Raw genomic sequence first — 21073 nt, 5'->3', positions numbered from 1 at the left:
TCCGCGTGCCGCTTAAAGTCGATTACAGGGGAGATGCATCCCTTTCCAAAGAGCCATGAACAGACTTTCTACTCCCAAGGAGACCAGAGATATTAACAGATAAAGCGTTACGCTCCAGTCGGATGAGCGAGAAACGCTTGTACAATTGCAACGAATTGGAGGAGAAAGTTTAAACAAACGCGCTGACTTTGAAGGCTCACATCTAGGCCGGGCCAGGTCCAAATGGCCTGCAACTCGGTCCGCATCACGTCCATGACTTTTCCTAACGAACGCCACCTGCCAAGCTTTCGGCCCGTCCCTGTCGGCATTAAAAAATCGTAGCGTGATAAGGATGGTTCCGATCCGCGTGCCGCGCGAAGGCGATTACAGGGGAGATGCAGCCCTTTCCAAAGAACCATGAAAAGACTTTCTACTCCCACGGAGACAAGAGATATTAAGCCGAAATGACGTCCGACGCGCGCATTTTCTCCGACGCGCACCACATTTAAAAAAATCATAGCGTGAAAACCGTGGGTTCGATCCGCGTGCCGCTCGAAGGCGATTACAGCGGAGATGCAGCCCTTTCCAAAGAGCCATGAAAAGACTTTCTACTCCCAAGGAGACAAGAGATATTAAGCCGAAATGACGTCCGACGCGCGCATTTCCTCCGCCGCGCACCACATTTAAAAAAATCATAGCGTGAAAACCGTGGGTTCGATCCGGGTGCCGCTCGAAGGCGATTACAGGGGAGATGCAGCCCTTTCCAAAGAGCCATGAACAGACTTTCTACTCCCAAGGAGACCAGAAATATTAACATATAAAGCGTTACGCTCCAGTCGGATGAACGAGAAACGCTTGTACAATTGCAACGAATTGGAGGAGAAAGTTTAAACAAACGCGCTGACTTTGAACGCTCACATCTAGGCCGGGCCAACTCCAAATGGCGTGCAACTCGGTGCGCATCACCTCCATGACTGTCCCTAACGAACGCCACCTGCCACGCTTTCGGCCCGTCCCTGGCGGCATTAAAAAATCGTAGCGTGATAACGATGGTTCCGATGCGCGTGCCGCTCGAAGGCGATTACAGGGGAGATACAGCCCTTTCCAAAGAGCCATGAACAGACTTTCTACTCCCAAGGAGACAAGAGATATTACGCGCATTTTCTCCGACGCGCACCACGTTTAAAAAATCGTAGCGTGAGAACGGTGGGTCCGATCCGCGTGCCGCTTAAAGTCGATTACAGGGGAGATGCATCCCTTTCCAAAGAGCCATGAACAGACTTTCTACTCCCAAGGAGACCAGAGATATTAACAGATAAAGCGTTACGCTCCAGTCGGATGAGCGAGAAACGCTTGTACAATTGCAACGAATTGGAGGAGAAAGTTTAAACAAACGCGCTGACTTTGAAGGCTCACATCTAGGCCGGGCCAGGTCCAAATGGCCTGCAACTCGGTCCGCATCACGTCCATGACTTTTCCTAACGAACGCCACCTGCCAAGCTTTCGGCCCGTCCCTGTCGGCATTAAAAAATCGTAGCGTGATAAGGATGGTTCCGATCCGCGTGCCGCGCGAAGGCGATTACAGGGGAGATGCAGCCCTTTCCAAAGAACCATGAAAAGACTTTCTACTCCCAAGGAGACAAGAGATATTAAGCCGCAATGACGTCCGACGCGCGCATTTTCTCCGCCGCGCAGCACATTTAAAAAAATCATAGCGTGAAAACCGTGGGTTCGATCCACGTGCCGCTCGAAGGCGATTACAGGGGAGATGCAGCCCTTTCCAAAGAGGCATGAACAGACTTCCTACTCCCAAGGAGCCCAAAGATATTAAGCCGCAAATACGTCCTACGCGCGTCTTTTCTACGCCGCGCACCACATTTAAAAAATCGTATCGGAAGAACGGTGGGTCCAATCCGCGTGCCGCTTAAAGGCGATTACAAGGGAGATGCAAACCTTTCCAAAGAGCCATGAAAAGACTTTCTACTCCCAAGGAGACAATAGATATTAAGCCGAAATGACGTCCGACGCGCGCATTTTCTCCGACGCGCACCACATTTAAAAAAATCATAGCGTGAAAACCGTGGGTTCGATCCGCGTGCCGCTCGAAGGCGATTACAGCGGAGATGCAGCCCTTTCCAAAGAGCCATGAAAAGACTTTCTACTCCCAAGGAGACAAGAGATATTAAGCCGAAATGACGTCCGACGCGCGCATTTCCTCCGCCGCGCAACACATTTAAAAAAAATCGTAGCGTGAAAAACGTGGGTTCGATCCGCGTGCCGCTCGAAGGCGATTACAGGGGAGATGCATCCCTTTCAAAAGAGCCATGAACAGACTTTCTACTCCCAAGGAGACCAGAAATATTAACATATAAAGCGTTACGCTCCAGTCGGATGAACGAGAAACGCTTGTACAATTGCAACGAATTGGAGGAGAAAGTTTAAACAAACGCGCTGACTTTGAACGCTCACATCTAGGCCGGGCCAACTCCAAATGGCGTGCAACTCGGTGTGCATCACCTCCATGACTGTCCCTAACGAACGCCACCTGCCACGCTTTCGGCCTATCCCTGGCGGCATTAAAAAATCGTAGCGTGATAACGATGGTTCCGATGCGCGTGCCGCTCGAAGGCGATTACAGGGGAGATACAGCCCTTTCCAAAGAGCCATGAACAGACTTTCTACTCCCAAGGAGACAAGAGATATTACGCGCATTTTCTCCGACGCGCACCACGTTTAAAAAATCGTAGCGTGATAACGGTGGGTCCGATCCGCGTGCCGCTTAAAGTCGATTACAGGGGAGATGCATCCCTTTCCAAAGAGCCATGAACAGACTTTCTACTCCCAAGGAGACCAGAGATATTAACAGATAAAGCGTTACGCTCCAGTCGGATGAGCGAGAAACGCTTGTACAATTGCAACGAATTGGAGGAGAAAGTTTAAACAAACGCGCTGACTTTGAAGGCTCACATCTAGGCCGGGCCAGGTCCAAATGGCCTGCAACTCGGTCCGCATCACGTCCATGACTTTTCCTAACGAACGCCACCTGCCAAGCTTTCGGCCCGTCCCTGTCGGCATTAAAAAATCGTAGCGTGATAAGGATGGTTCCGATCCGCGTGCCGCGCGAAGGCGATTACAGGGGAGATGCAGCCCTTTCCAAAGAACCATGAAAAGACTTTCTACTCCCACGGAGACAAGAGATATTAAGCCGAAATGACGTCCGACGCGCGCATTTTCTCCGACGCGCACCACATTTAAAAAAATCATAGCGTGAAAACCGTGGGTTCGATCCGCGTGCCGCTCGAAGGCGATTACAGCGGAGATGCAGCCCTTTCCAAAGAGCCATGAAAAGACTTTCTACTCCCAAGGAGACAAGAGATATTAAGCCGAAATGACGTCCGACGCGCGCATTTCCTCCGCCGCGCACCACATTTAAAAAAATCATAGCGTGAAAACCGTGGGTTCGATCCGGGTGCCGCTCGAAGGCGATTACAGGGGAGATGCAGCCCTTTCCAAAGAGCCATGAACAGACTTTCTACTCCCAAGGAGACCAGAAATATTAACATATAAAGCGTTACGCTCCAGTCGGATGAACGAGAAACGCTTGTACAATTGCAACGAATTGGAGGAGAAAGTTTAAACAAACGCGCTGACTTTGAACGCTCACATCTAGGCCGGGCCAACTCCAAATGGCGTGCAACTCGGTGCGCATCACCTCCATGACTGTCCCTAACGAACGCCACCTGCCACGCTTTCGGCCCGTCCCTGGCGGCATTAAAAAATCGTAGCGTGATAACGATGGTTCCGATGCGCGTGCCGCTCGAAGGCGATTACAGGGGAGATACAGCCCTTTCCAAAGAGCCATGAACAGACTTTCTACTCCCAAGGAGACAAGAGATATTACGCGCATTTTCTCCGACGCGCACCACGTTTAAAAAATCGTAGCGTGAGAACGGTGGGTCCGATCCGCGTGCCGCTTAAAGTCGATTACAGGGGAGATGCATCCCTTTCCAAAGAGCCATGAACAGACTTTCTACTCCCAAGGAGACCAGAGATATTAACAGATAAAGCGTTACGCTCCAGTCGGATGAGCGAGAAACGCTTGTACAATTGCAACGAATTGGAGGAGAAAGTTTAAACAAACGCGCTGACTTTGAAGGCTCACATCTAGGCCGGGCCAGGTCCAAATGGCCTGCAACTCGGTCCGCATCACGTCCATGACTTTTCCTAACGAACGCCACCTGCCAAGCTTTCGGCCCGTCCCTGTCGGCATTAAAAAATCGTAGCGTGATAAGGATGGTTCCGATCCGCGTGCCGCGCGAAGGCGATTACAGGGGAGATGCAGCCCTTTCCAAAGAACCATGAAAAGACTTTCTACTCCCAAGGAGACAAGAGATATTAAGCCGCAATGACGTCCGACGCGCGCATTTTCTCCGCCGCGCAGCACATTTAAAAAAATCATAGCGTGAAAACCGTGGGTTCGATCCACGTGCCGCTCGAAGGCGATTACAGGGGAGATGCAGCCCTTTCCAAAGAGGCATGAACAGACTTCCTACTCCCAAGGAGCCCAAAGATATTAAGCCGCAAATACGTCCTACGCGCGTCTTTTCTACGCCGCGCACCACATTTAAAAAATCGTATCGGAAGAACGGTGGGTCCAATCCACGTGCCGCTTAAAGGCGATTACAAGGGAGATGCAAACCTTTCCAAAGAGCCATGAAAAGACTTTCTACTCCCAAGGAGACAATAGATATTAAGCCGAAATGACGTCCGACGCGCGCATTTTCTCCGACGCGCACCACATTTAAAAAAATCATAGCGTGAAAACCGTGGGTTCGATCCGCGTGCCGCTCGAAGGCGATTACAGCGGAGATGCAGCCCTTTCCAAAGAGCCATGAAAAGACTTTCTACTCCCAAGGAGACAAGAGATATTAAGCCGAAATGACGTCCGACGCGCGCATTTCCTCCGCCGCGCAACACATTTAAAAAAAATCGTAGCGTGAAAAACGTGGGTTCGATCCGCGTGCCGCTCGAAGGCGATTACAGGGGAGATGCATCCCTTTCAAAAGAGCCATGAACAGACTTTCTACTCCCAAGGAGACCAGAAATATTAACATATAAAGCGTTACGCTCCAGTCGGATGAACGAGAAACGCTTGTACAATTGCAACGAATTGGAGGAGAAAGTTTAAACAAACGCGCTGACTTTGAACGCTCACATCTAGGCCGGGCCAACTCCAAATGGCGTGCAACTCGGTGTGCATCACCTCCATGACTGTCCCTAACGAACGCCACCTGCCACGCTTTCGGCCTATCCCTGGCGGCATTAAAAAATCGTAGCGTGATAACGATGGTTCCGATGCGCGTGCCGCTCGAAGGCGATTACAGGGGAGATACAGCCCTTTCCAAAGAGCCATGAACAGACTTTCTACTCCCAAGGAGACAAGAGATATTACGCGCATTTTCTCCGACGCGCACCACGTTTAAAAAATCGTAGCGTGATAACGGTGGGTCCGATCCGCGTGCCGCTTAAAGTCGATTACAGGGGAGATGCATCCCTTTCCAAAGAGCCATGAACAGACTTTCTACTCCCAAGGAGACCAGAGATATTAACAGATAAAGCGTTACGCTCCAGTCGGATGAGCGAGAAACGCTTGTACAATTGCAACGAATTGGAGGAGAAAGTTTAAACAAACGCGCTGACTTTGAAGGCTCACATCTAGGCCGGGCCAGGTCCAAATGGCCTGCAACTCGGTCCGCATCACGTCCATGACTTTTCCTAACGAACGCCACCTGCCAAGCTTTCGGCCCGTCCCTGTCGGCATTAAAAAATCGTAGCGTGATAAGGATGGTTCCGATCCGCGTGCCGCGCGAAGGCGATTACAGGGGAGATGCAGCCCTTTCCAAAGAACCATGAAAAGACTTTCTACTCCCACGGAGACAAGAGATATTAAGCCGAAATGACGTCCGACGCGCGCATTTTCTCCGACGCGCACCACATTTAAAAAAATCATAGCGTGAAAACCGTGGGTTCGATCCGCGTGCCGCTCGAAGGCGATTACAGCGGAGATGCAGCCCTTTCCAAAGAGCCATGAAAAGACTTTCTACTCCCAAGGAGACAAGAGATATTAAGCCGAAATGACGTCCGACGCGCGCATTTCCTCCGCCGCGCACCACATTTAAAAAAATCATAGCGTGAAAACCGTGGGTTCGATCCGCGTGCCGCTCGAAGGCGATTACAGGGGAGATGCAGCCCTTTCCAAAGAGCCATGAACAGACTTTCTACTCCCAAGGAGACCAGAAATATTAACATATAAAGCGTTACGCTCCAGTCGGATGAACGAGAAACGCTTGTACAATTGCAACGAATTGGAGGAGAAAGTTTAAACAAACGCGCTGACTTTGAACGCTCACATCTAGGCCGGGCCAACTCCAAATGGCGTGCAACTCGGTGCGCATCACCTCCATGACTGTCCCTAACGAACGCCACCTGCCACGCTTTCGGCCCGTCCCTGGCGGCATTAAAAAATCGTAGCGTGATAACGATGGTTCCGATGCGCGTGCCGCTCGAAGGCGATTACAGGGGAGATACAGCCCTTTCCAAAGAGCCATGAACAGACTTTCTACTCCCAAGGAGACAAGAGATATTACGCGCATTTTCTCCGACGCGCACCACGTTTAAAAAATCGTAGCGTGAGAACGGTGGGTCCGATCCGCGTGCCGCTTAAAGTCGATTACAGGGGAGATGGATCCCTTTCCAAAGAGCCATGAACAGACTTTCTACTCCCAAGGAGACAAGAGATATTAAGCCGCAATGACGTCCGACGCGCGCATTTTCTCCGCCGCGCAGCACATTTAAAAAAACATAGCGTGAAAACCGTGGGTTCGATCCGCGTGCCGCTCGAAGGCGATTACAGCGGAGATGCAGCCCTTTCCAAAGAGCCATGAAAATACTTTCTACTCCCAAGGAGACAAGAGATATTAAGCCGAAATGACGTCCGACGCGCGCATTTCCTCCGCCGCGCACCACATTTAAAAAAAACCATAGCGTGAAAACCGTGGGTTCGATCCGCGTGCCGCTCGAAGGCGATTACAGGGGAGATGCAGCCCTTTCCAAAGAGCCATGAACAGACTTTCTACACCCAATGAGACAAGAGATATTAAGCCGCAAATACGTCCGGCGCGCGTCTTTTCTCCGCCGCAACACATTTAAAAAAAATCGTAGCGTGAAAACCGTGGGTTCGATCCGCGTGCCGCTCGAAGGCGATTACAGGGGAGATGCAGCCCTTTCCAAAGAGCCATGAAAAGACTTTCTACTCCCAAGGAGACAAGAGATATTAAGCCGCAATGACGTCCGACGCGCGCATTTTCTCCGACGCGCAACACATTTAAAAAAATCATAGCGTGAAAACCGTGGGTTCGATCCGCGTGCCGCTCGAAGGCGATTACAGGGGAGATGCAGCCCTTTCCAAAGAGCCATGAACAGACTTTCTACTCCCAAGGAGACAAGAGATATTAACAGATAAAGCGTTACGCTCCAGTCGGATGAGCGAGAAACGCTTGTACAATTGCAACGAATTGGAGGAGAAAGTTTAAACAAACGCGCTGACTTTGAAGGCTCACATCTAGGCCGGGCCAGGTCCAAATGGCCTGCAACTCGGTCCGCATCACGTCCATGACTTTTCCTAACGAACGCCACCTGCCAAGCTTTCGGCCCGTCCCTGTCGGCATTAAAAAATCGTAGCGTGATAAGGATGGTTCCGATCCGCGTGCCGCGCGAAGGCGAATACAGGGGAGATGCAGCCCTTTCCAAAGAACCATGAAAAGACTTTCTACTCCCAAGGAGACAAGAGATATTAAGCCGCAATGACGTCCGACGCGCGCATTTTCTCCGCCGCGCAGCACATTTAAAAAAATCATAGCGTGAAAACCGTGGGTTCGATCCACGTGCCGCTCGAAGGCGATTACAGGGGAGATGCAGCCCTTTCCAAAGAGGCATGAACAGACTTCCTACTCCCAAGGAGCCAAAAGATATTAAGCCGCAAATACGTCCTACGCGCGTCTTTTCTACGCCGCGCACCACATTTAAAAAATCGTATCGGAAGAACGGTGGGTCCAATCCGCGTGCCGCTTAAAGGCGATTACAAGGGAGATGCAAACCTTTCCAAAGAGCCATGAAAAGACTTTCTACTCCCAAGGAGACAATAGATATTAAGCCGCAATGACGTCCGACGCGCGCATTTTCTCCGACGCGCAACACATTTAAAAAAATCATAGCGTGAAAACCGTGGGTTCGATCCGCGTGCCGCTCGAAGGCGATTACAGGGGAGATGCAGCCCTTTCCAAAGAGCCATGAACAGACTTTCTACTCCCAATGAGACAAGAGATATCAAGCCGCAAATACGTCCGGCGCGCGTCTATTCTCCGCCGCGCAACACATTTAAAAAAAATCGTAGCGTGAAAACCGTGGGTTCGATCCGCGTGCCGCTTAAAGGCGATTACAGGGGAGATGCAGCCCTTTCCAAAGAGCCATGAAAAGACTTTCTACTCCCAAGGAGACAAGAGATATTAAGCCGAAATGACGTCCGACGCGCGTCTTTTCTACGCCGCGCACCACATTTAAAAAATCGTATCGGAAGAACGGTGGGTCCAATCCGCGTGCCGCTTAAAGGCGATTACAAGGGAGATGCAAACCTTTCCAAAGAGCCATGAAAAGACTTTCTACTCCCAAGGAGACAATAGATATTAAGCCGAAATGACGTCCGACGCGCGCATTTTCTCCGCCGCGCACCACATTTAAAAAAATCATAGCGTGAAAACCGTGGGTTCGATCCGCGTGCCGCTCGAAGGCGATTACAGCGGAGATGCAGCCCTTTCCAAAGAGCCATGAAAAGACTTTCTACTCCCAAGGAGACAAGAGATATTAAGCCGAAATGACGTCCGACGCGAGCATTTCCTCCGCCGCGCACCACATTTAAAAAAATCATAGCTTGAAAACCGTGGGTTCGATCCGCGTGCCGCTCGAAGGCGATTACAGGGGAGATGCAGCCCTTTCCAAAGAGCCATGAACAGACTTTCTACACCCAATGAGACAAGAGATATTAAGCCGCAAATACGTCCGGCGCGCGTCTTTTCTCCGCCGCGCAACACATTTAAAAAAAATCGTAGCGTGAAAAACGTGGGTTCGATCCGCGTGCCGCTCGAAGGCGATTACAGGGGAGATGCATCCCTTTCAAAAGAGCCATGAACAGACTTTCTACTCCCAAGGAGACCAGAAATATTAACATATAAAGCGTTACGCTCCAGTCGGATGAACGAGAAACGCTTGTACAATTGCAACGAATTGGAGGAGAAAGTTTAAACAAACGCGCTGACTTTGAACGCTCACATCTAGGCCGGGCCAACTCCAAATGGCGTGCAACTCGGTGCGCATCACCTCCATGACTGTCCCTAACGAACGCCACCTGCCACGCTTTCGGCCCGTCCCTGGCGGCATTAAAAAATCGTAGCGTGATAACGATGGTTCCGATGCGCGTGCCGCTCGAAGGCGATTACAGGGGAGATACAGCCCTTTCCAAAGAGCCATGAACAGACTTTCTACTCCCAAGGAGACAAGAGATATTACGCGCATTTTCTCCGACGCGCACCACGTTTAAAAAATCGTAGCGTGAGAACGGTGGGTCCGATCCGCGTGCCGCTTAAAGTCGATTACAGGGGAGATGCATCCCTTTCAAAAGAGCCATGAACAGACTTTCTACTCCCAAGGAGACCAGAAATATTAACATATAAAGCGTTACGCTCCAGTCGGATGAACGAGAAACGCTTGTACAATTGCAACGAATTGGAGGAGAAAGTTTAAACAAACGCGCTGACTTTGAACGCTCACATCTAGGCCGGGCCAACTCCAAATGGCGTGCAACTCGGTGTGCATCACCTCCATGACTGTCCCTAACGAACGCCACCTGCCACGCTTTCGGCCTATCCCTGGCGGCATTAAAAAATCGTAGCGTGATAACGATGGTTCCGATGCGCGTGCCGCTCGAAGGCGATTACAGGGGGGATACAGCCCTTTCCAAAGAGCCATGAACAGACTTTCTACTCCCAAAGAGACAAGAGATATTACGCGCATTTTCTCCGACGCGCACCACGTTTAAAAAATCGTAGCGTGATAACGGTGGGTCCGATCCGCGTGCCGCTTAAAGTCGATTACAGGGGAGATGCATCCCTTTCCAAAGAGCCATGAACAGACTTTCTACTCCCAAGGAGACCAGAGATATTAACAGATAAAGCGTTACGCTCCAGTCGGATGAGCGAGAAACGCTTGTACAATTGCAACGAATTGGAGGAGAAAGTTTAAACAAACGCGCTGACTTTGAAGGCTCACATCTAGGCCGGGCCAGGTCCAAATGGCCTGCAACTCGGTCCGCATCACGTCCATGACTTTTCCTAACGAACGCCACCTGCCAAGCTTTCGGCCCGTCCCTGTCGGCATTAAAAAATCGTAGCGTGATAAGGATGGTTCCGATCCGCGTGCCGCGCGAAGGCGATTACAGGGGAGATGCAGCCCTTTCCAAAGAACCATGAAAAGACTTTCTACTCCCACGGAGACAAGAGATATTAAGCCGAAATGACGTCCGACGCGCGCATTTTCTCCGACGCGCACCACATTTAAAAAAATCATAGCGTGAAAACCGTGGGTTCGATCCGCGTGCCGCTCGAAGGCGATTACAGCGGAGATGCAGCCCTTTCCAAAGAGCCATGAAAAGACTTTCTACTCCCAAGGAGACAAGAGATATTAAGCCGAAATGACGTCCGACGCGCGCAATTCCTCCGCCGCGCACCACATTTAAAAAAATCATAGCGTGAAAACCGTGGGTTCGATCCGCGTGCCGCTCGAAGGCGATTACAGGGGAGATGCAGCCCTTTCCAAAGAGCCATGAACAGACTTTCTACTCCCAAGGAGACCAGAAATATTAACATATAAAGCGTTACGCTCCAGTCGGATGAACGAGAAACGCTTGTACAATTGCAACGAATTGGAGGAGAAAGTTTAAACAAACGCGCTGACTTTGAACGCTCACATCTAGGCCGGGCCAACTCCAAATGGCGTGCAACTCGGTGCGCATCACCTCCATGACTGTCCCTAACGAACGCCACCTGCCACGCTTTCGGCCCGTCCCTGGCGGCATTAAAAAATCGTAGCGTGATAACGATGGTTCCGATGCGCGTGCCGCTCGAAGGCGATTACAGGGGAGATACAGCCCTTTCCAAAGAGCCATGAACAGACTTTCTACTCCCAAGGAGACAAGAGATATTACGCGCATTTTCTCCGACGCGCACCACGTTTAAAAAATCGTAGCGTGAGAACGGTGGGTCCGATCCGCGTGCCGCTTAAAGTCGATTACAGGGGAGATGCATCCCTTTCCAAAGAGCCATGAACAGACTTTCTACTCCCAAGGAGACCAGAGATATTAACAGATAAAGCGTTACGCTCCAGTCGGATGAGCGAGAAACGCTTGTACAATTGCAACGAATTGGAGGAGAAAGTTTAAACAAACGCGCTGACTTTGAAGGCTCACATCTAGGCCGGGCCAGGTCCAAATGGCCTGCAACTCGGTCCGCATCACGTCCATGACTTTTCCTAACGAACGCCACCTGCCAAGCTTTCGGCCCGTCCCTGTCGGCATTAAAAAATCGTAGCGTGATAAGGATGGTTCCGATCCGCGTGCCGCGCGAAGGCGATTACAGGGGAGATGCAGCCCTTTCCAAAGAACCATGAAAAGACTTTCTACTCCCAAGGAGACAAGAGATATTAAGCCGCAATGACGTCCGACGCGCGCATTTTCTCCGCCGCGCAGCACATTTAAAAAAATCATAGCGTGAAAACCGTGGGTTCGATCCACGTGCCGCTCGAAGGCGATTACAGGGGAGATGCAGCCCTTTCCAAAGAGGCATGAACAGACTTCCTACTCCCAAGGAGCCCAAAGATATTAAGCCGCAAATACGTCCTACGCGCGTCTTTTCTACGCCGCGCACCACATTTAAAAAATCGTATCGGAAGAACGGTGGGTCCAATCCGCGTGCCGCTTAAAGGCGATTACAAGGGAGATGCAAACCTTTCCAAAGAGCCATGAAAAGACTTTCTACTCCCAAGGAGACAATAGATATTAAGCCGAAATGACGTCCGACGCGCGCATTTTCTCCGACGCGCACCACATTTAAAAAAATCATAGCGTGAAAACCGTGGGTTCGATCCGCGTGCCGCTCGAAGGCGATTACAGCGGAGATGCAGCCCTTTCCAAAGAGCCATGAAAAGACTTTCTACTCCCAAGGAGACAAGAGATATTAAGCCGAAATGACGTCCGACGCGCGCATTTCCTCCGCCGCGCAACACATTTAAAAAAAATCGTAGCGTGAAAAACGTGGGTTCGATCCGCGTGCCGCTCGAAGGCGATTACAGGGGAGATGCATCCCTTTCAAAAGAGCCATGAACAGACTTTCTACTCCCAAGGAGACCAGAAATATTAACATATAAAGCGTTACGCTCCAGTCGGATGAACGAGAAACGCTTGTACAATTGCAACGAATTGGAGGAGAAAGTTTAAACAAACGCGCTGACTTTGAACGCTCACATCTAGGCCGGGCCAACTCGAAATGGCGTGCAACTCGGTGTGCATCACCTCCATGACTGTCCCTAACGAACGCCACCTGCCACGCTTTCGGCCTATCCCTGGCGGCATTAAAAAATCGTAGCGTGATAACGATGGTTCCGATGCGCGTGCCGCTCGAAGGCGATTACAGGGGAGATACAGCCCTTTCCAAAGAGCCATGAACAGACTTTCTACTCCCAAGGAGACAAGAGATATTACGCGCATTTTCTCCGACGCGCACCACGTTTAAAAAATCGTAGCGTGATAACGGTGGGTCCGATCCGCGTGCCGCTTAAAGTCGATTACAGGGGAGATGCATCCCTTTCCAAAGAGCCATGAACAGACTTTCTACTCCCAAGGAGACCAGAGATATTAACAGATAAAGCGTTACGCTCCAGTCGGATGAGCGAGAAACGCTTGTACAATTGCAACGAATTGGAGGAGAAAGTTTAAACAAACGCGCTGACTTTGAAGGCTCACATCTAGGCCGGGCCAGGTCCAAATGGCCTGCAACTCGGTCCGCATCACGTCCATGACTTTTCCTAACGAACGCCACCTGCCAAGCTTTCGGCCCGTCCCTGTCGGCATTAAAAAATCGTAGCGTGATAAGGATGGTTCCGATCCGCGTGCCGCGCGAAGGCGATTACAGGGGAGATGCAGCCCTTTCCAAAGAACCATGAAAAGACTTTCTACTCCCACGGAGACAAGAGATATTAAGCCGAAATGACGTCCGACGCGCGCATTTTCTCCGACGCGCACCACATTTAAAAAAATCATAGCGTGAAAACCGTGGGTTCGATCCGCGTGCCGCTCGAAGGCGATTACAGCGGAGATGCAGCCCTTTCCAAAGAGCCATGAAAAGACTTTCTACTCCCAAGGAGACAAGAGATATTAAGCCGAAATGACGTCCGACGCGCGCATTTCCTCCGCCGCGCACCACATTTAAAAAAATCATAGCGTGAAAACCGTGGGTTCGATCCGCGTGCCGCTCGAAGGCGATTACAGGGGAGATGCAGCCCTTTCCAAAGAGCCATGAACAGACTTTCTACTCCCAAGGAGACCAGAAATATTAACATATAAAGCGTTACGCTCCAGTCGGATGAACGAGAAACGCTTGTACAATTGCAACGAATTGGAGGAGAAAGTTTAAACAAACGCGCTGACTTTGAACGCTCACATCTAGGCCGGGCCAACTCCAAATGGCGTGCAACTCGGTGCGCATCACCTCCATGACTGTCCCTAACGAACGCCACCTGCCACGCTTTCGGCCCGTCCCTGGCGGCATTAAAAAATCGTAGCGTGATAACGATGGTTCCGATGCGCGTGCCGCTCGAAGGCGATTACAGGGGAGATACAGCCCTTTCCAAAGAGCCATGAACAGACTTTCTACTCCCAAGGAGACAAGAGATATTACGCGCATTTTCTCCGACGCGCACCACGTTTAAAAAATCGTAGCGTGAGAACGGTGGGTCCGATCCGCGTGCCGCTTAAAGTCGATTACAGGGGAGATGCATCCCTTTCCAAAGAGCCATGAACAGACTTTCTACTCCCAAGGAGACCAGAGATATTAACAGATAAAGCGTTACGCTCCAGTCGGATGAGCGAGAAACGCTTGTACAATTGCAACGAATTGGAGGAGAAAGTTTAAACAAACGCGCTGACTTTGAAGGCTCACATCTAGGCCGGGCCAGGTCCAAATGGCCTGCAACTCGGTCCGCATCACGTCCATGACTTTTCCTAACGAACGCCACCTGCCAAGCTTTCGGCCCGTCCCTGTCGGCATTAAAAAATCGTAGCGTGATAAGGATGGTTCCGATCCGCGTGCCGCGCGAAGGCGATTACAGGGGAGATGCAGCCCTTTCCAAAGAACCATGAAAAGACTTTCTACTCCCAAGGAGACAAGAGATATTAAGCCGCAATGACGTCCGACGCGCGCATTTTCTCCGCCGCGCAGCACATTTAAAAAAATCATAGCGTGAAAACCGTGGGTTCGATCCACGTGCCGCTCGAAGGCGATTACAGGGGAGATGCAGCCCTTTCCAAAGAGGCATGAACAGACTTCCTACTCCCAAGGAGCCCAAAGATATTAAGCCGCAAATACGTCCTACGCGCGTCTTTTCTACGCCGCGCACCACATTTAAAAAATCGTATCGGAAGAACGGTGGGTCCAATCCGCGTGCCGCTTAAAGGCGATTACAGCGGAGATGCAGCCCTTTCCAAAGAGCCATGAAAAGACTTTCTACTCCCAAGGAGACAAGAGATATTAAGCCGCAATGACGTCCGACGCGCGCATTTTCTCCGCCGCGCAGCACATTTAAAAAAACATAGCGTGAAAACCGTGGGTTCGATCCGCGTGCCGCTCGAAGGCGATTACAGGGGAGATGCAGCCCTTTCCAAAGAGCCATGAACAGACTTTCTACTCCCAATGAGACAAGAGATATCAAGCCGCAAATACGTCCGGCGCGCGTCTATTCTCCGCCGCGCAACACATTTAAAAAAAATCGTAGCGTGAAAACCGTGGGTTCGATCCGCGTGCCGCTTAAAGGCGATTACAGGGGAGATGCAGCCCTTTCCAAAGAGCCATGAAAAGACTTTCTACTCCCAAGGAGACAAGAGATATTAAGCCGAAATGACGTCCGACGCGCGCATTTCCTCCGCCGCGCACCACATTTAAAAAAATCATAGCGTGAAAACCGTGGGTTCGATCCGCGTGCCGCTCGAAGGCGATTACAGAGGAGATGCAGCCCTTTCCAAAGAGGCATGAACAGACTTCCTACTCCCAAGGAGCCCAAAGATATTAAGCCGCAAATACGTCCTACGCGCGTCTTTTCTACGCCGCGCACCACATTTAAAAAATCGTATCGGAAGAACGGTGGGTCCAATCCGCGTGCCGCTTAAAGGCGATTACAAGGGAGATGCAACCCTTTCCAAAGAGCCATGAAAAGACTTTCTACTCCCAAGGAGACAACAGATATTAAGCCGAAATGACGTCCGACGCGCGCATTTTCTCCGCCGCGCACCACATTTAAAAAAATCATAGCGTGAAAACCGTGGGTTCGATCCGCGTGCCGCTTGAAGGCGATTACAAGGGAGATGCAAACCTTTCCAAAGAGCCATGAAAAGACTTTCTACTCCCAAGGAGACAATAGATATTAAGCCGCAATGACGTCCGACGCGCGCATTTTCTCCGACGCGCAACACATTTAAAAAAATCATAGCGTGAAAACCGTGGGTTCGATCCGCGTGCCGCTCGAAGGCGATTACAGGGGAGATGCAGCCCTTTCCAAAGAGCCATGAACAGACTTTCTACTCCCAATGAGACAAGAGATATCAAGCCGCAAATACGTCCGGCGCGCGTCTATTCTCCGCCGCGCAACACATTTAAAAAAAATCGTAGCGTGAAAACCGTGGGTTCGATCCGCGTGCCGCTTAAAGGCGATTACAGGGGAGATGCAGCCCTTTCCAAAGAGCCATGAAAAGACTTTCTACTCCCAAGGAGACAAGAGATATTAAGCCGAAATGACGTCCGACGCGCGTCTTTTCTACGCCGCGCACCACATTTAAAAAATCGTATCGGAAGAACGGTGGGTCCAATCCGCGTGCCGCTTAAAGGCGATTACAAGGGAGATGCAAATCTTTCCAAAGAGCCATGAAAAGACTTTCTACTCCCAAGGAGACAATAGATATTAAGCCGAAATGACGTCCGACGCGCGCATTTTCTCCGCCGCGCACCACATTTAAAAAAATCATAGCGTGAAAACCGTGGGTTCGATCCGCGTGCCGCTCGAAGGCGATTACAGCGGAGATGCAGCCCTTTCCAAAGAGCCATGAAAAGACTTTCTACTCCCAAGGAGACAAGAGATATTAAGCCGAAATGACGTCCGACGCGAGCATTTCCTCCGCCGCGCACCACATTTAAAAAAATCATAGCTTGAAAACCGTGGGTTCGATCCGCGTGCCGCTCGAAGGCGATTACAGGGGAGATGCAGCCCTTTCCAAAGAGCCATGAACAGATTTTCTACACCCAATGAGACAAGAGATATTAAGCCGCAAATACGTCCGGCGCGCGTCTTTTCTCCGCCGCGCAACACATTTAAAAAAAATCGTAGCGTGAAAAACGTGGGTTCGATCCGCGTGCCGCTCGAAGGTGATTACAGGGGAGATGCATCCCTTTCAAAAGAGCCATGAACAGACTTTCTACTCCCAAGGAGACCAGAAATATTAACATATAAAGCGTTACGCTCCAGTCGGATGAACGAGAAACGCTTGTACAATTGCAACGAATTGGAGGAGAAAGTTTAAACAAACGCGCTGACTTTGAACGCTCACATCTAGGCCGGGCCAACTCCAAATGGCGTGCAACTCGGTGCGCATCACCTCCATGACTGTCCCTAACGAACGCCACCTGCCACGCTTTCGGCCCGTCCCTGGCGGCATTAAAAAATCGTAGCGTGATAACGATGGTTCCGATGCGCGTGCCGCTCGAAGGCGATTACAGGGGAGATACAGCCCTTTCCAAAGAGCCATGAACAGACTTTCTACTCCCAAGGAGACAAGAGATATTACGCGCATTTTCTCCGACGCGCACCACGTTTAAAAAATCGTAGCGTGAGAACGGTGGGTCCGATCCGCGTGCCGCTTAAAGTCGATTACAGGGGAGATGCATCCCTTTCCAAAGAGCCATGAACAGACTTTCTACTCCCAAGGAGACCAGAGATATTAACAGATAAAGCGTTACGCTCCAGTCGGATGAGCGAGAAACGCTTGTACAATTGCAACGAATTGGAGGAGAAAGTTTAAACAAACGCGCTGACTTTGAAGGCTCACATCTAGGCCGGGCCAGGTCCAAATGGCCTGCAACTCGGTCCGCATCACGTCCATGACTTTTCCTAACGAACGCCACCTGCCAAGCTTTCGGCCCGTCCCTGTCGGCATTAAAAAATCGTAGCGTGATAAGGATGGTTCCGATCCGCGTGCCGCGCGAAGGCGATTACAGGGGAGATGCAGCCCTTTCCAAAGAGCCATGAAAAGACTTTCTACTCCCAAGGAGACAAGAGATATTAAGCCGAAATGACGTCCGACGCGCGCATTTCCTCCGCCGCGCACCACATTTAAAAAAATCATAGCGTGAAAACCGTGGGTTCGATCCGCGTGCCGCTCGAAGGCGATTACAGAGGAGATGCAGCCCTTTCCAAAGAGGCATGAACAGACTTCCTACTCCCAAGGAGCCCAAAGATATTAAGCCGCAAATACGTCCTACGCGCGTCTTTTCTACGCCGCGCACCACATTTAAAAAATCGTATCGGAAGAACGGTGGGTCCAATCCGCGTGCCGCTTAAAGGCGATTACAAGGGAGATGCAAACCTTTCCAAAGAGCCATGAAAAGACTTTCTACTCCCAAGGAGACAACAGATATTAAGCCGAAATGACGTCCGACGCGCGCATTTTCTCCGCCGCGCACCACATTTAAAAAAATCATAGCGTGAAAACCGTGGGTTCGATCCGCGTGCCGCTCGAAGGCGATTACAAGGGAGATGCAAACCTTTCCAAAGAGCCATGAAAAGACTTTCTACTCCCAAGGAGACAATAGATATTAAGCCGCAATGACGTCCGACGCGCGCATTTTCTCCGACGCGCAACACATTTAAAAAAATCATAGCGTGAAAACCGTGGGTTCGATCCGCGTGCCGCTCGAAGGCGATTACAGGGGAGATGCAGCCCTTTCCAAAGAGCCATGAACAGACTTTCTACTCCCAATGAGACAAGAGATATCAAGCCGCAAATACGTCCGGCGCGCGTCTATTCTCCGCCGCGCAACACATTTAAAAAAAATCGTAGCGTGAAAACCGTGGGTTCGATCCGCGTGCCGCTTAAAGGCGATTACAGGGGAGATGCAGCCCTTTCCAAAGAGCCATGAAAAGACTTTCTACTCCCAAGGAGACAAGAGATATTAAGCCGAAATGACGTCCGACGCGCGTCTTTTCTACGCCGCGCACCACATTTAAAAAATCGTATCGGAAGAACGGTGGGTCCAATCCGCGTGCCGCTTAAAGGCGATTACAAGGGAGATGCAAATCTTTCCAAAGAGCCATGAAAAGACTTTCTACTCCCAAGGAGACAATAGATATTAAGCCGAAATGACGTCCGACGCGCGCATTTTCTCCGCCGCGCACCACATTTAAAAAAATCATAGCGTGAAAACCGTGGGTTCGATCCGCGTGCCGCTCGAAGGCGATTACAGCGGAGATGCAGCCCTTTCCAAAGAGCCATGAAAAGACTTTCTACTCCCAAGGAGACAAGAGATATTAAGCCGAAATGACGTCCGACGCGAGCATTTCCTCCGCCGCGCACCACATTTAAAAAAATCATAGCTTGAAAACCGTGGGTTCGATCCGCGTGCCGCTCGAAGGCGATTACAGGGGAGATGCAGCCCTTTCCAAAGAGCCATGAACAGATTTTCTACACCCAATGAGACAAGAGATATTAAGCCGCAAATACGTCCGGCGCGCGTCTTTTCTCCGCCGCGCAACACATTTAAAAAAAATCGTAGCGTGAAAAACGTGGGTTCGATCCGCGTGCCGCTCGAAGGTGATTACAGGGGAGATGCATCCCTTTCAAAAGAGCCATGAACAGACTTTCTACTCCCAAGGAGACCAGAAATATTAACATATAAAGCGTTACGCTCCAGTCGGATGAACGAGAAACGCTTGTACAATTGCAACGAATTGGAGGAGAAAGTTTAAACAAACGCGCTGACTTTGAACGCTCACATCTAGGCCGGGCCAACTCCAAATGGCGTGCAACTCGGTGCGCATCACCTCCATGACTGTCCCTAACGAACGCCACCTGCCACGCTTTCGGCCCGTCCCTGGCGGCATTAAAAAATCGTAGCGTGATAACGATGGTTCCGATGCGCGTGCCGCTCGAAGGCGATTACAGGGGAGATACAGCCCTTTCCAAAGAGCCATGAACAGACTTTCTACTCCCAAGGAGACAAGAGATATTACGCGCATTTTCTCCGACGCGCACCACGTTTAAAAAATCGTAGCGTGAGAACGGTGGGTCCGATCCGCGTGCCGCTTAAAGTCGATTACAGGGGAGATGCATCCCTTTCCAAAGAGCCATGAACAGACTTTCTACTCCCAAGGAGACCAGAGATATTAACAGATAAAGCGTTACGCTCCAGTCGGATGAGCGAGAAACGCTTGTACAATTGCAACGAATTGGAGGAGAAAGTTTAAACAAACGCGCTGACTTTGAAGGCTCACATCTAGGCCGGGCCAGGTCCAAATGGCCTGCAACTCGGTCCGCATCACGTCCATGACTTTTCCTAACGAACGCCACCTGCCAAGCTTTCGGCCCGTCCCTGTCGGCATTAAAAAATCGTAGCGTGATAAGGATGGTTCCGATCCGCGTGCCGCGCGAAGGCGATTACAGGGGAGATGCAGCCCTTTCCAAAGAACCATGAAAAGACTTTCTACTCCCAAGGAGACAAGAGATATTAAGCCGCAATGACGTCCGACGCGCGCATTTTCTCCGCCGCGCAGCACATTTAAAAAAATCATAGCGTGAAAACCGTGGGTTCGATCCACGTGCCGCTCGAAGGCGATTACAGGGGAGATGCAGCCCTTTCCAAAGAGGCATGAACAGACTTCCTACTCCCAAGGAGCCCAAAGATATTAAGCCGCAAATACGTCCTACGCGCGTCTTTTCTACGCCGCGCACCACATTTAAAAAATCGTATCGGAAGAACGGTGGGTCCAATCCGCGTGCCGCTTAAAGGCGATTACAAGGGAGATGCAAACCTTTCCAAAGAGCCATGAAAAGACTTTCTACTCCCAAGGAGACAATAAATATTAAGCCGAAATGACGTCCGACGCGCGCATTTTCTCCGACGCGCACCACATTTAAAAAAATCATAGCGTGAAAACCGTGGGTTCGATCCGCGTGCCGCTCGAAGGCGATTACAGCGGAGATGCAGCCCTTTCCAAAGAGCCATGAAAAGACTTTCTACTCCCAAGGAGACAAGAGATATTAAGCCGAAATGACGTCCGACGCGCGCATTTCCTCCGCCGCGCACCACATTTAAAAAAATCAGTGTGAAAACCGTGGGTTCGATCCGCGTGCCGCTCGAAGGCGATTACAGGGGAGATGCAGCCCTTTCCAAAGAGGCATGAACAGACTTCCTACTCCCAAGGAGCCCAAAGATATTAAGCCGCAAATACGTCCTACGCGCGTCTTTTCTACGCCGCGCACCACATTTAAAAAATCGTATCGGAAGAACGGTGGGTCCAATCCGCGTGCCGCTTAAAGGCGATTACAGCGGAGATGCAGCCCTTTCCAAAGAGCCATGAAAAGACTTTCTACTCCCAAGGAGACAAGAGATATTAAGCCGAAATGACGTCCGACGCGCGCATTTCCTCCGCCGTGCAACACATTTAAAAAAAA

The sequence above is a fragment of the Electrophorus electricus genome, chromosome 9 (assembly GCF_041902795.1).
Source record: "Electrophorus electricus isolate QZ-2024a chromosome 9, ASM4190279v1, whole genome shotgun sequence".
NCBI classification, from domain to species: Eukaryota; Metazoa; Chordata; class Actinopteri; order Gymnotiformes; family Gymnotidae; genus Electrophorus; species Electrophorus electricus.
This window is presented reverse-complemented; position numbering follows the sequence as displayed.